The sequence below is a fragment of the Carcharodon carcharias genome, chromosome 6 (genome assembly GCF_017639515.1).
Source record: "Carcharodon carcharias isolate sCarCar2 chromosome 6, sCarCar2.pri, whole genome shotgun sequence".
In the NCBI taxonomy this organism is placed as follows: domain Eukaryota; kingdom Metazoa; phylum Chordata; class Chondrichthyes; order Lamniformes; family Lamnidae; genus Carcharodon; species Carcharodon carcharias.
The window spans coordinates 118,685,267-118,698,574 of NC_054472.1; the positions used below are offsets into that span (position 1 = coordinate 118,685,267).

At 43.0% G+C, this 13,308-nt stretch overlaps 1 protein-coding gene across 4 annotated transcripts in view; it reads right to left on the bottom strand.

Annotated features, from left to right (window-relative positions):
* Nucleotides 1-13,308, bottom strand: part of trappc9 (trafficking protein particle complex subunit 9) — a 956,085-nt gene that overhangs the window by 841,158 nt on the left and 101,619 nt on the right. The gene's annotated exons all lie outside the window — the stretch shown is intronic.

A 13,308-nucleotide genomic window follows, 5' to 3' on the forward strand; every position in this document is an offset into this window, starting at 1 on the left:
TTAGACATGGGGATCCTGATGGAGGATAGTGGGGAATGATGACTGGGAAGTGAGGACAAGCATATATGGGAGATGATGAGGGCAGAGGAGCCAGAGGCAATGAGAGAAGGTTAATGAGGAAGTGGTGAAGGGTAGGCAAGAGGAAAGCAAAAAGTTAGGAAGGACAGAAAGTCTGGGGATTGAGTGAAGCAAAGAAAATCAGGGATACAAAAAGAGTAAAGGGGTTTGTGGGTAGAGAAGGGGTTAATTTCTTTGGTCCCTCCAGCCTGCTCCGCCATTCAATTCGATCATGGTTGATTTTCATACCTCAATGCCATTTTCCAACACTATATCTATATATCTTGATATATTGTATTATCGAGAAGTCAACTTGTCTCTATCTTGAATAAACTCGTGCTGAAACTGCACAAGATTCTAGGGTAGAGAATTCCAAAGATTCGCCATCCTCTGATTAGAGAGATTCCTCCTCATCTCAGGATGCTGGTGGGTTTGTGGAACAGCAGAAAGACTTGGGTTTGAGGGGATGGGTATAGCAAAGGGATAGAGTCATTGATGAAGTGCAATCTCCAGCAGTTCCCTTCCTTGCCACAAAATACCACCACTTCCCAGCTGAAAGGAACAAGAAAAACAGATCGAGAACAGAAACAAAGTTGAGCGAGAGATATAGAAACAGGAGAGGAAAAAAGTAAACATGAAAAGACAGGTCAAGAAAAAAATCATCCTTTGACTTACGATGAGTAACATCTGGGTACATGCTAAATGTTTCTCATGTAGGACACGTTATGACATGGCAGATAATGTGTGCCAGGCGGACCAAATCCACAAGGGAAACTTTGCCACACTATCACAACGGTTTTGCAATTTGTGTTTATTACAAGATGATTTGTGCACTTAATTTAGAAGTAGAGTCCTATAATACCTTTAGAGATTTTAAAAAATTAAAACATTAAAAGGTTGCAAGCACATAAGATTACAGTTACTTAATACTATAACAAACCCCAAAATTCTTAATTTCCCACCTGACTGCCAGCTACACACACTCTTCAAGGCAACGGTCCACAATCGATCTTAAGTTTAGATAGACAATCTAGCAAGTTTATCACAGCACCCACACATGACAGTGGTATTCCAAAGGCGTTTCTCCAGCTTTGATTACTGGACACAATAGACTTCTGCACAAGTGGCTGGAGGCTTCCCACCCACCCCCACTCCAGCGCTGTTTTATGCAGTCTTTTTAGATCTTACATGGCTCCCCACATAGCCTTCCATCCTTCCTTACATATGTTTCTCTCTTTAATCTCTAAATTCCATTGTTCTACGTGTCTATGGAAATTTACTTTTCCCATAAAATAAAAATCGTTCATGTTGCCAATATGATCAGTACCTTTGGGAAAAATAAACATATTCCTTGGCCTTGCTTGTCTTGTTAGTTGTAAACATTCTATCATCTCTTTGAAACCTAAGCAACCCCTTCACTTATCTAAAAATGCAAATTTCCTTCACACCTTCCATGCTGCCCTCATCCATGCTTACTCATTAGCATTTCAAATGCCTTTTGCACCAAACTTCTTTTGATAATTTCAACCTTTCAGTCTGACTCCAATTCAATTAAATCACACAGGCAGGACAATACACACATTTAATATTATTGTAGTTTATTATAAAGTATGAAAGATGATAGTTTCATGACAGACATACTCCATGCTTCTACTTCCACTAGAGTATCTGTATACAGTTCCAAATTAAGACGTTTCGATTCTCCACTGCACTTGCATTGTGTTTACCTTTCAGTTGTTCCAAAACCTATGTCACCAAGATAGATGCTGTGATACTATGGGCCAATCCTGCTGTTTGGTTTCCCCAGCATTATTGCCCCTCATCCTCACTGCATCCCACCACTCATGCCCCTACTCACAACCCTTTAAGAGATAAGGGGGGTAAAAAAAGAGACAAAGATACAAGGAAAATGTGTAAGATTATGAAAAAAGCAACTACTCAATGGCAAAAAACATTTAAGACAGAGCTTAAGGTGAAGGAACCCTTAGGAGGAAGTGACCATAATATGATAGAATTTACCCTGCAATTTGAGAGGAAAAAACTGGAATCAGATGTAACGGTATTACAGTTGAATAAAGGCAACTACAGAGGCATAAGGGAGGAGCTGGCCAGAATTGACTGGGAGATGAGCCTAGCTGGAAAGACTGTGGAACAGCAATCTCAGGAGTTTCTGGGAGTAATTTGGGAGACAGAGCAAAAATTCATCCCTAGGAAGAAGAAGCATACTAAAGGGAGGACAGGGCAACCATGGCTGACAAGGGAAGTCAGGGACAGCGTAAAAGCTAAAGAGAAAGCATACAATGCGACAAAGAGCAGTGGGAAACCAGGGGATTGGGAAGCCTACAAAGACCAACAGAGGATAACTAAAAAAGAAATAAGGAGGGAGAAGATTAAATATGAGGGTAAAGTAGCCAATAATATAAAAGAAGATTGCAAGAGTATTTTCAGATATATAAAGGGTAAGAGAGGCAAAATTGGACATTGGGCCGCTGGAAAATGACACTGGAGAAGAAGTAGTGGGGAACAAAAAAATAGCGAAGGAACTGAATAGGTACTTTTTGTCAGTCTTCACGGTGGAAATCCCCAAAGTTCAAGAGAGTCGGGGGGCAGAGATGAGTATGGTGGCCATTACCAAGGAGAAGGTGCTAGGAAAACCGAAAGGTCTGAAGGTGGATAAATCACCTGGGCCAGATGGATTACACCCCAAAGTTCTGAAGGAGATAGCTGAAGAGATAGGGGAGGCTTTAGTGGTGATCTTTCAGGAATCACTGGAGTCAGGGAGGGTCCCAGAGGACTGGAAAATCGCTAATGTAACCCCCCTGTTTAAGAAGGGAGTGAGGCAAAAGACAGGAAATTATAGGCCGATTAGCCTGACCTCGGTCGTTGGTAAGATTTGAGAGTCCATTATCGAGAATGAGATTTCAGAATACTTGGAAGTGCATGATTAAATTCGGGCAAAGTTAGCATGGTTTCATCAAGGGGTCATGCGTGACAAATCTGTTAAAATTCTTTGAGAAGGTAACGAGTAGGTTAGACAAAGGAGAGCCAATGAATGTTATCTACTTGGACTTCCAGAAGGCCTTTGACAAGGTGCCGCACAGGAGGCTGCTCAGTAAGTTAAGAGCACATGGTGTCAGAGGCAAGGTACTAGCATGGAAAGAAGATTGGCTGTCTGGCAGGAGGCAGAGAGTGGGGATAAGGGGGTCCTTCTCAGGATGGCGGCCGGTGACTAGTGGAGTTCCGCAGGGGTCAGTGTTAAGACCACAACTTTTCACTTTATACATTAATGATCTAGATGAAGGAACTGAGGGCATCCTGGATAAGTTTGCAGATGACACAAAGATAGGTGGAGGGACAGGGAGTATTGAGGAGGCGGGGAGGCTGCAGAAGGATTTGGACAGGTTAGGAGAATGGGAAAAGAAGTGGCAGATGGAATACAATGTGGGGAAGTGTGAGGTCATGCACTTTGGCAGGAAGAATAGAGGCATAGACTATTTTCTAAATGGGGAGAGAATTCAGAAATCTGGAGTGCAAAGCGACTTGGAAGTCCTAGTCCAGGATTCTCTTAAGGTTAACTTGCAGGTTGAGTCGGTAGTTCAGAGGGCAAATGCAATGTTGGCATTTATTTCGAGAAGACTAGAATATAAAAGCAGGGATGTGCTGCACAAGCTTTATAAGGCTCTGGTCAGACCACATTTAGAATATTGTGAGCAGTTTTGGACCCTGTATCTCAGGAAGGATGTGCTGGCCCTGGAGAGGGTCCAGAGGAGGTTCACGAGAATGATCCCAGGAACGAAAGACTGAACATATGAGGAACGTTTGAGGACTCTGGGTCTCTCCTGAATGGAGTTTACAAGGATGAGGGGGGATCTGATTGAAATTTACAGAATACCGAAAGGCCTGGGCTTGAGCGGACGTGGGGAAGATGTTTCCATTAGTAGGAGAGACTAGGACCCAAGGGCACAGCCTCAGAGTAAAGGGAAGACCTTTTAGAACAGAGATGAGGAGAAACTTCTTTAGCCAGAGTGCTGAATCTATGGAATTCATTGCCACAGAAAGCTGTGAAGGCCAGGTCATTGAGTGTATTTAAGACCGAGATAGATAGGTTCTTGATTGGTAAGGGATCAAGGGTTATGGGGAGAAGGTGGGAGAATGGGGTTGAGAAATTTATCAGCCACGATTGAATGGCGGAGCAGACTCCATGGGCCGAATGGCCTAATTTCTGCTCCTGTGTCTTATGGTCTTAATACAAGAGCACATATCCTGTGATTTGCTATGAACAATGCCACAGAAATCCACAAGTAAAATAATAAATTCAGAACTATGCATTTAAATGTTTAGAAACCGCCAATGAATTTTACTTTTAAAATTGCTGATGCTCTCAGCCTCAATCATTTGTCTGGGTAGTCCATTAAAATATTTACAACTGTGTGTAAGAACTTGTTATATTTAATTTGTTGGTTCATCTTCTGAAATGCAAACATTATCTTCTAAGTCTCAGGGTCAAAATTACAGCTTTTCAGGGTTCAACTTGCTGATATCTTAAAAGATCCCAAATACCTCAATAAGATCCTCCCTAGCGCAAACTTGACCCAGCCATATCTCCCGGTAGCACTTTTTTGCATGATGTCCTTCCTGTACTATCAACCAGAACACCATAAACTGCACTCTGCATAAGGACAAATCAATGATCTGTACAAGTATAAAATCCTGTCTCCTCACTGTATAACCTTAACGGGTAACTGAGTCCTCAAAAGGCTGTCTTATTTCCCAACCCATAATAAAATGGTTCTCTGTAGAATTGCTTACTATAAAAAAATTTTTAAATCCCAAAAATTAAAAAATATATCATGTGGCAGGAATTAATTTACATCTGCTGAATATTTGTTGGAGCTCTTGGAAACTGAGTTGGAACAGAATGTTGGAACAGACCTACTCCTGCTGCTATGTTCAATGTAATAGCAGCCTTCAAAACAGAATTGAATAAATGCCTGAAGGGAAAAGAAATGCAGGGGTATAGGGATTAAGTGGGTGAGTGAGGTTGACTAACTGTTTTGATCTTCAAAATGGTTGGTTCAAACTCGATGGACCACATGGCCTCTTTCTTGCGGCACTGTTCTACGATGAACGCTATGATAACATGAATCATGTTTTTAATATTACAATACAGAGGGAAAGCAACGAAGAAGAATTATTTGGACAAAAGCATATATAATCAAGATGCATTTTCAAGTATTTGAATTTATTTTATTGGACTAATTTTAAAGTGGGGTATTAAACTATATATGTATCCTATATTTCAACAAGGGACAAAGATTATTGGGATTCTGAAATGCAAAATAACCATCAGGCTGTCCAAAATGCACTTGAGTGTTGTATTGTTTTCCTTCTCCCCAACTGCAATCGAATAAAATTAATCATTTTGTAGTGTTTATTTACTACTTTAGACACAATGTGCAATAGACCAAGTTTTTAAAATGGTGAAGTTTTGCCTCTTATTTGCACAGGTCAATTTTGAAACTGAAGAGGAAAACACACCAAAGAAATAGGTTATATGCTAAATTTTGCACAAACTATATTTGTGCACAATCCTTTGTGCATCTGATTTTTTTGTAACCATAAAGAGAGCATATTTTGATCTGCTAACAACCTCAGGCAATATTCAGCATAAGACCATTAGACATAGGAGCAGAAATTAGGCCATTCGGCCCATCAAGTCTGCTCCGCCATTCAATCATGGCTGATAAATTTCTCAACCCCATTCTCCCGCCTTCTCCCCGTAACCTTTGATCCCCTTACCAATCAAGAACCTATCTATCTCTGCCTTAAATACGCTCAATAACCTGGCCTCCACAGCCTTTTGTGGCAATGAATTCCATAGATTCACCACTCTCTGGCTAAAGAAATTTCTCCTCATCTCTGTTCTAAAAGGTCTTCCCTTTACTCTGAGGCTGTGCCCTCGGGTCCTAGTCTCTCCTACTAATGGAAACATCTTCCCCACGTCCACTCTATCCAGGCCTTTCAGCATTCTGTAAGGTTCAATCAGATCCCCCCTCATCCTTCTAAACTCCATCGAGTATAGACCCAGAGTCCTCAAACGTTCCTCATATGTTCAGTCTTTCATTCCTGGGATCATTCTCGTGAACCTCCTCTGGACCCTCTCCAGGGCCAGCACATCCTTCCTGAGATACGGGGCCCAAAATTGCTCACAATATTCTAAATGTGGTCTGACCAGAGCCTTATAAAGCCTCAGCAGCATATCCCTGCTTTTATATTCTAGTCCCCTCGAAATAAATGCCAACATTGCATTTGCCTTCTGAACTACTGACTCAACCTGCAAGTTAACCTTAAGAGAATCCTGGACGAGGACTTCCAAATCCCTTTGCACTCCAGATTTCTGAATTTTCTCCCCAATTAGAAAATAGTCTTTGCCTCTACTCTTCCTACCAAAGTGCATGACCTCACACTTCCCCACATTGTATTCCATCTGCCACTTCTTTGCACATTCTCCTAACCTGTCTAAATCTTTCTGCAGCTTCCCCACCTCCTCAATACTCCCTGTCCCTCCACCCATCTTTGTATCATCTGCAAATATAGCCAGAATGCCCTCAGTTCCTTCATCAAGATCATTAATGTATAAGGTGAAAAGTTGTGGTCCCAACACTGACCCTTGCAGAACCCCTGCATGTCACAGTTTCTAAATGCATGATCACAGAATTATTACTATTGCCAGAAAGCTATCAAAAGCAGCATTTTACAACTTTCCTCATTCCACCCAAGTGAAACAGTTTCACAAAAAGTCAAAACATTTGCCTCAGTCAATGCCTGCCTGGACTCCTGGGCGTCATTTCTTCTTTCCACAGGAACATGCAGTTTTGTCAATGGCACAACATCAGAGGTTTTCAAGATCATCAGTGGGGTAAAGCAGGGCTGCAGTCTGGTGCCAATTCTCTTTGGCATATTTTTCTTTATGCTGCTATTGGACGCTTTTGGCAATTCAAATGAGGCCGTTTCCCTGCATACCAGAGCCAACAGCAATCTCTTCAACTTGACAAGACCGCACGCCAAGACTAAGGTGTATAATGTCCTCGTTCATGAGTTGCTGTTGACTCCGTGCTGGCATCCTATTCTGAGGTTCACCTGGAACAGCTTATAGATCGTTTCTCTTATGGGTCAGGGTGTAAAGACTACACCTTCCATCAACACTGACAACCTCACTCTGGAGGTCGTTGACAGCTTCACATATCTTGGATCAACAATTACCAGCAGCCTGTCCCTTGATGCCGAAATCAGCACCAGAATTGCCAAGGCTGCAGCTGTTGACTTCTCAGCCTTGATGTGACAACAGCAAACTAACCGAAAATACAAAGTTTCATCTGCACCAGGCTTGTGTTCTCAGCACCCTCCTTTAAAGTAGCCAGGCATGGACAACTTATGCAAGCCAAGTGGCTGAACAGTTTACACCTCCGCTGCCTCAGACAAATGTTAGGCATCTCCTGACAGGACATAATGCAGAATATGGGAGTACAAAAGCATGCAGGAATCCCCAGCATGCAGGAATCCCCAGCATGCTTTCGCTACAGTCAGCAACAACACAACTGGCAGGGTCATTCATGTGAGCCAAATGATGGCTGCATCCCCAAAAACATGCTCTATGGCAAGCTTGCTATTGGCACAAGGTTAGCAAGTAGCCCATGTCTGCAAGTGAAATCTCAAGTTGATCAGGAGTTATTTTCCCTGGAGCAGAGGAGATTGAGGGGGGACATGATTGAAGTGTATAAAATTATCAGGGATATAGACAGGGTCGACAGGAAGGAACTTTTCCCCTTGGTGGAGGGATCAATAAGCAGGGGGCATAGATTTAAGGTAAGGGGCAGGAGGTTTAGAGGGAATGTGAGGAAGAATTTTTTCACCCAGAGGGTGGTGGGAACCTGGAACTCTCTGCCTGAAAGGGTGGTAGAGGTAGAAACCATCATAACATTTAACAAGTATTTGGATGTGCACTTGCGATACCATGACATACAAGGCTATGGGCCTAGTGCTGGAAAATGGGATTCGAATAGTTTGGTACTTATTTGACCAGCGCAGACTTGATGGGCTGAAGGGCCTATTTCTGTGACGTAGACCTCTGTGACTCTATGGTAAGAGTCTATGCATGCGAAGTTCTCACTGCTGACCAGAGTGCCTGGAGACAAGCTGTCAAGAAAGACGTGGAAAAAGCAAAGGACAAAAGAAATGACCAGGTGGTGGAAAAGAGCACCTACAGGAAGGAAAAAACAAACAAACAGTCAGCCAGCCTCAGGCCAATCCTATACATCTGAGCCAGCTGCAGTAGGGACTGCCACTTATGAATAGCCATAACAGGCAATGCTCAATCCAGAAGTGACAGACGGATTTTTTAAAAAGACTCATTCATAAAAAGACTGGCTGGGCCAGCAATTATTGCCCAACCCTAATTGCCCTTGTTCAGAGGGCATTTGAGAGTCAACCACATTGTTGTGGGTCTGAAGTCACATATAGACTGGACCAGGTAAGGACATGTCAGGACATTAAATTTGCAGTCCTGCCACATCCAGTTGTGAATGGTGGTTGACAATTAAACAACTCATTGGAGAAGGCGGCTCCACAAATATCCCCAACTTTAATGATGGAGGAGCCCAACACATCAGTGCAAAAGGTAAGACTGAAGCTTTCGCAACAATCTTCAGCCAGAGGTGTCGAGTGGATGATCCAGCTCAGCCTCCTCCAGAGGACCCCAGCATCACAGATGCCAGTTTTCAGCCAATTCGATTCACTACACATGATATTAAGAAACAGCTGAAGGCACTGAATACTGCAAAAGATATGGGCCCTGACAATACTCCAGCAATAGGACTGAAGACTTATGCTCCAGAATGTTCCACACCCTTCTTCAAGCTGTTCCTGTACAACTACAACACTGGCATCTACCCAGCTATGTGGAAAATTGCCCAGCTTTGTCTTGTACACAAAAAGCAGGGAAAATCCAACCCGGCCACTTACCACCCAATCAGTCTACAGCAGCAAAGTAATGGAAGTGGTCATCAACAGTGCTATCAAGCAGCACTTGCTTAGCAATAATCTGCTCATTGATGCCCCAGTTTGGGTTCTGCCAATGCTATTCAGTTCCTGACCTCATTGCAGCCTTGGTTCAAACATGCACCAAACAGCTGAACTCTCGAGGTGAGGTGAGAGTGACTGCCCTTGACATCAAGGGAGCATTTGACCAAGTGTAGCATCAAGGAGCCCTAGCAAAACTGGAGTCAGAAATGGGGATGTTGGCTAATGATTGCACAATGTTCAGCAGCATTAACGACTCCTCAGATACTGAAGCAGTCCATGTTTAAATGCAGCACGACCTGGACAATATCCAGGCTTGGGCTGACAAGTGGCAAGTAACATTCACGCCACACAAGTGTCAGGCAATAACCATCTCCATGAAGGCAGAATTCAACCATTGCCCCTTGATGTTCAATGGCATTACCATCACTGAATCTCCCACTATCAACATCCTGGGGGGTTACCACAGAAACTGAACTGGACTAACCATATGAATACTGTGGCTACAAGAACAGGTCAGAGGCTCGGAATCATGTGATGAGTAACTCACCTCCTGACTCCCCAAAGCCTGATATACAAGGAACAAGTCAGGAGCGTGATGAAATACTCCCCACTTGCCTGGATGAGTGCAGCTCTCACAACACTCAAGAAGCCTGACCCCATTCAGGGCAAGGCAGCCCATTTGATTGGCATCACATTCACAAATATCCACTCCCTCCACCACTGATACACAGAAGCAGCAGTGGACCATCTACAAGATTCACTGCAGAAACTCACCAAGGCTCCTTAGATAGCACCTTCCAAACCCATGACCACAACCTTCTAGAAGGACAGGGCAGCAGACAGATGGGAACACGACCACCTCGAAGTTCCCCTCCAAGTCACTCAACACCCTGATTTGGATATATATCACCATTCATTCACTGTCTCTGGGTCAAAATCCTGGAATTCTTTTCCTAACAGCACTGTGGGTATACCTACACCACATGGACTGCAGCAGTTCAAGAAGGCAGCTCAGCACCACCTTAAGGGCAACAAGGAATGGGCAATAAATGCTCGCCCAGCTAGCGAAGCCCCCATCCCGTAAATCAATAGTTAAAAAGAAAGTGAACCAAATGGGTCTTTACAACAATCTACATTAGTCTTTTAATCCCAGATTTTTATTTGATTTGAAACCGGGTCCCTAGAGCATTTCTCTGGGTCTCTAGATTACTAGCCCCACGACAGTACCAATGTGCCTACATCTCCCCTTATCAAAGGCAGCACTTCACAACTTTCCTAGTTCCACCTGAATGAAACAATAGCTCCTCAAACCAATTGAAACACTTAACAAATAATTTAGGAGAGAAATTGGGTATTAATTGGAAAACTTGTTCATCCTCAACATTCTATTCAAAAAAAAGCATCATCTGTTATTTCTGGAAACTGTTCAACTGAATGAAGACAGTGATATTGTTACAATATTTTTTCCTTACATCAAGAGAGTAATTTACATACAGTAAAAGAGTCACTTACAGCACAGGAGGCCTTTTGACCAATTCATTCTATACATTGACAAAGAGACTTTTGAGAACAAGCAAAATCCATGTTACATTTTAATAGATGGTTTCTTAATATTTGACTTGTAAAATCACAAACTACTGCTTTAATGGTAACTGGATTATGGAATAGGGAAGTCAGTTATTATAGCTGAAATGTGATTTAGGGCAGTTAATTTCAGGGGAATCCTAGTAGATAAAATTCTTAAAAGTGTAATGCCTCATTATCATAAGAAATCACAACTTTTTTTCATTCATTTACAGGATGTGGGCATCATTGGCTAGGCAAGCTTTATTGCCCATCCCTAATTACCCCTGAGAAGGTGGCGAGCTGCCTTCTTGAACTACTGCACTCCCTGTAGGTACACCCACGGTGCTATTAGAGAAGGTGTTACAGGGTTTTGACCCAGCAACATGAAGGAATGGTGATTCCCAAGTCAGGGTGGTGAGTGGCTTAGGGAGAATCTTCCAGGTGGTGGTGTTCCCTTGTATTTGCTGCCCTTGTCCTTCTAGATGAGAGCAGTCATGGGTTTGGAAGGTGCTGCCCAAGGAGCCCTGATTTGTTTCTGCAGTGCGCCTTGTAGGTGGTACACACTGCTGCCACTGTACGTCGGTGGTGGAGGGAATAAATGTTTGTGGATGTGGTGCCAATCAAGTGGGCTGCTTTGTCCTGGACAGTGTTAAGCTTGAGTGTTGTGGGAGCTGCACTTATCCAGGCAAGTGGGGAGAGTCAGGAGGTGAGTTAGTCACCACAGCATTCCTAACCTCCGTCCTGTTTTTGCAGCCACAGTATTTGTATGGCTAGTCCAGTTCAGTTTCTGGTCAATGGTAACCCCCAGCATGTTGATGGTGGGGGATTCAGTGATGGTAATGCTATTGAATGTTATGGGAAAATGCTTAGGCTCTCTTTTGTTGGAGATGGTCATTGCCTGGCACTTGTGGCACACAAAGGTTACTTGCCACTTGTCAGCCCAAGCCTGGATATTGTCCAGGTCTTGCTGCATTTAGACATGGGCTGCTTCAGTATCTGAGGAGTCGCAAATGCTGAACATTGATGGTTGCACAATCACTTCAGACCTTATGATGGAAGGAAGGTCATTGATGAAGCAGCTGAAGGTGGTTGGGCCTCAGACACCACCCTAAAGGAACTTCTGCAGTGATGTCCTGGAACTGAGATGACTGACTTCTAACAACCACAACCACCTTCCTTTGTGCTAGGTAAGACTCACCCGGTGGAGAGTTTTCCCCCTGATCCCACTGACTCCAGTTTTGCTTGGACGCCTTGATGCCACACTTGGTCAAAAACTGCCTTGATGTCAAGGGCAGTCACTCTCATCTCACATCTGCAGTTCAGTTCATTTGTCCATTTTTGGAGCATGGTGGTAATGAGGTTAGGAGCTAAGTGGCCCTGGCAAAACCCAAGTTGAGCGCCAGTGAGGTTATTGCTTAGTGAATGCCACTTGAGGGGCTCTTCCATCACTTTGCTGATGATCATGAGTCGATCAACAGTGCGATAATTGGCTGGTTTGGATTTGTCCTACTTTTTATGAACAGGACATATATCAGAAAGTTTCTTCATTGCTGGGTAGACGCCATTGTTATAGCTGGACTGTGCTATGTCCATGCAGTTGGTGCAGCTGAGTTATTTAAAAAATCCCAGAGGTTAACATTAAACAACTGTCATAACCTATAATTTTAAGTGGTATGTTTGAGATGCAAATCTAAATTCAGGAATCAGACCACCAGTTCTCAAGGGGTTTCATATTAAGCTATATGAAACATTTTATTAATTGACACACGATAAATATATACACATGGCTACAAATTACAGCGATCATAACTTTAAACAAATTCCCAAACCAATCTCCATTAAGGCAACAGCAACCCATAGACTTAACCAGACACCAGGCAAAGCATTTTCACCATACGAATTCAAAATGAAGTTCTTTTCACTTTGATTCCTGTGAAGACAGTTGGAAGCTTATAGCTGCTTTTTGATCTCTCATTGCCTCTGCTCTGCACACAAAACTGGAGTTATACCCAGCACAGCCTACTGAATGTAAATTCTCATTGTATCAGCAGCCTCTTCCACCAATAAATCCCCTTTCATAGTGCCAATTTTATTAGCAATAGAAACTTATTGCTTGGTCTCTGCTCACTGGGTGCCAGAATTCACCCCACTTCTTGAATGCTCTATTCAAAAAATTCAAATGCACGCTATCTCACTTACATATCAAAACTAGTGCACATCAAAGCATCCATGCTAGTTGGCTTTAATCCAATTAAGACATACCAACAGACTAAAGCTCTATTTTAAAAGAAAAATATTTTCCAATAATATTATATACTTTAATAGCTTCATGACAGACTAGAACAGCTTGGTGAGGGCACAGCTACCATCAGAACACAAGTCCAGTACTATGGCCCAAATGCTGTCAAAGCCCATGGCCTTTAGAAGTTTCTTGATGTCACATGGAGTGAGTTGAATTGGCTGGAGACCCACCTGTGATGCTGGGAACCTCAGGAGGATGCAGAGATGGATCATTACTCAGCACTTCTGATTGAAGATAGTTGCAAGTGCTTCAGCCTTGTCTTTTGCACTGATGTGCTGGGCTCCCCCATCATTGAGGATGGG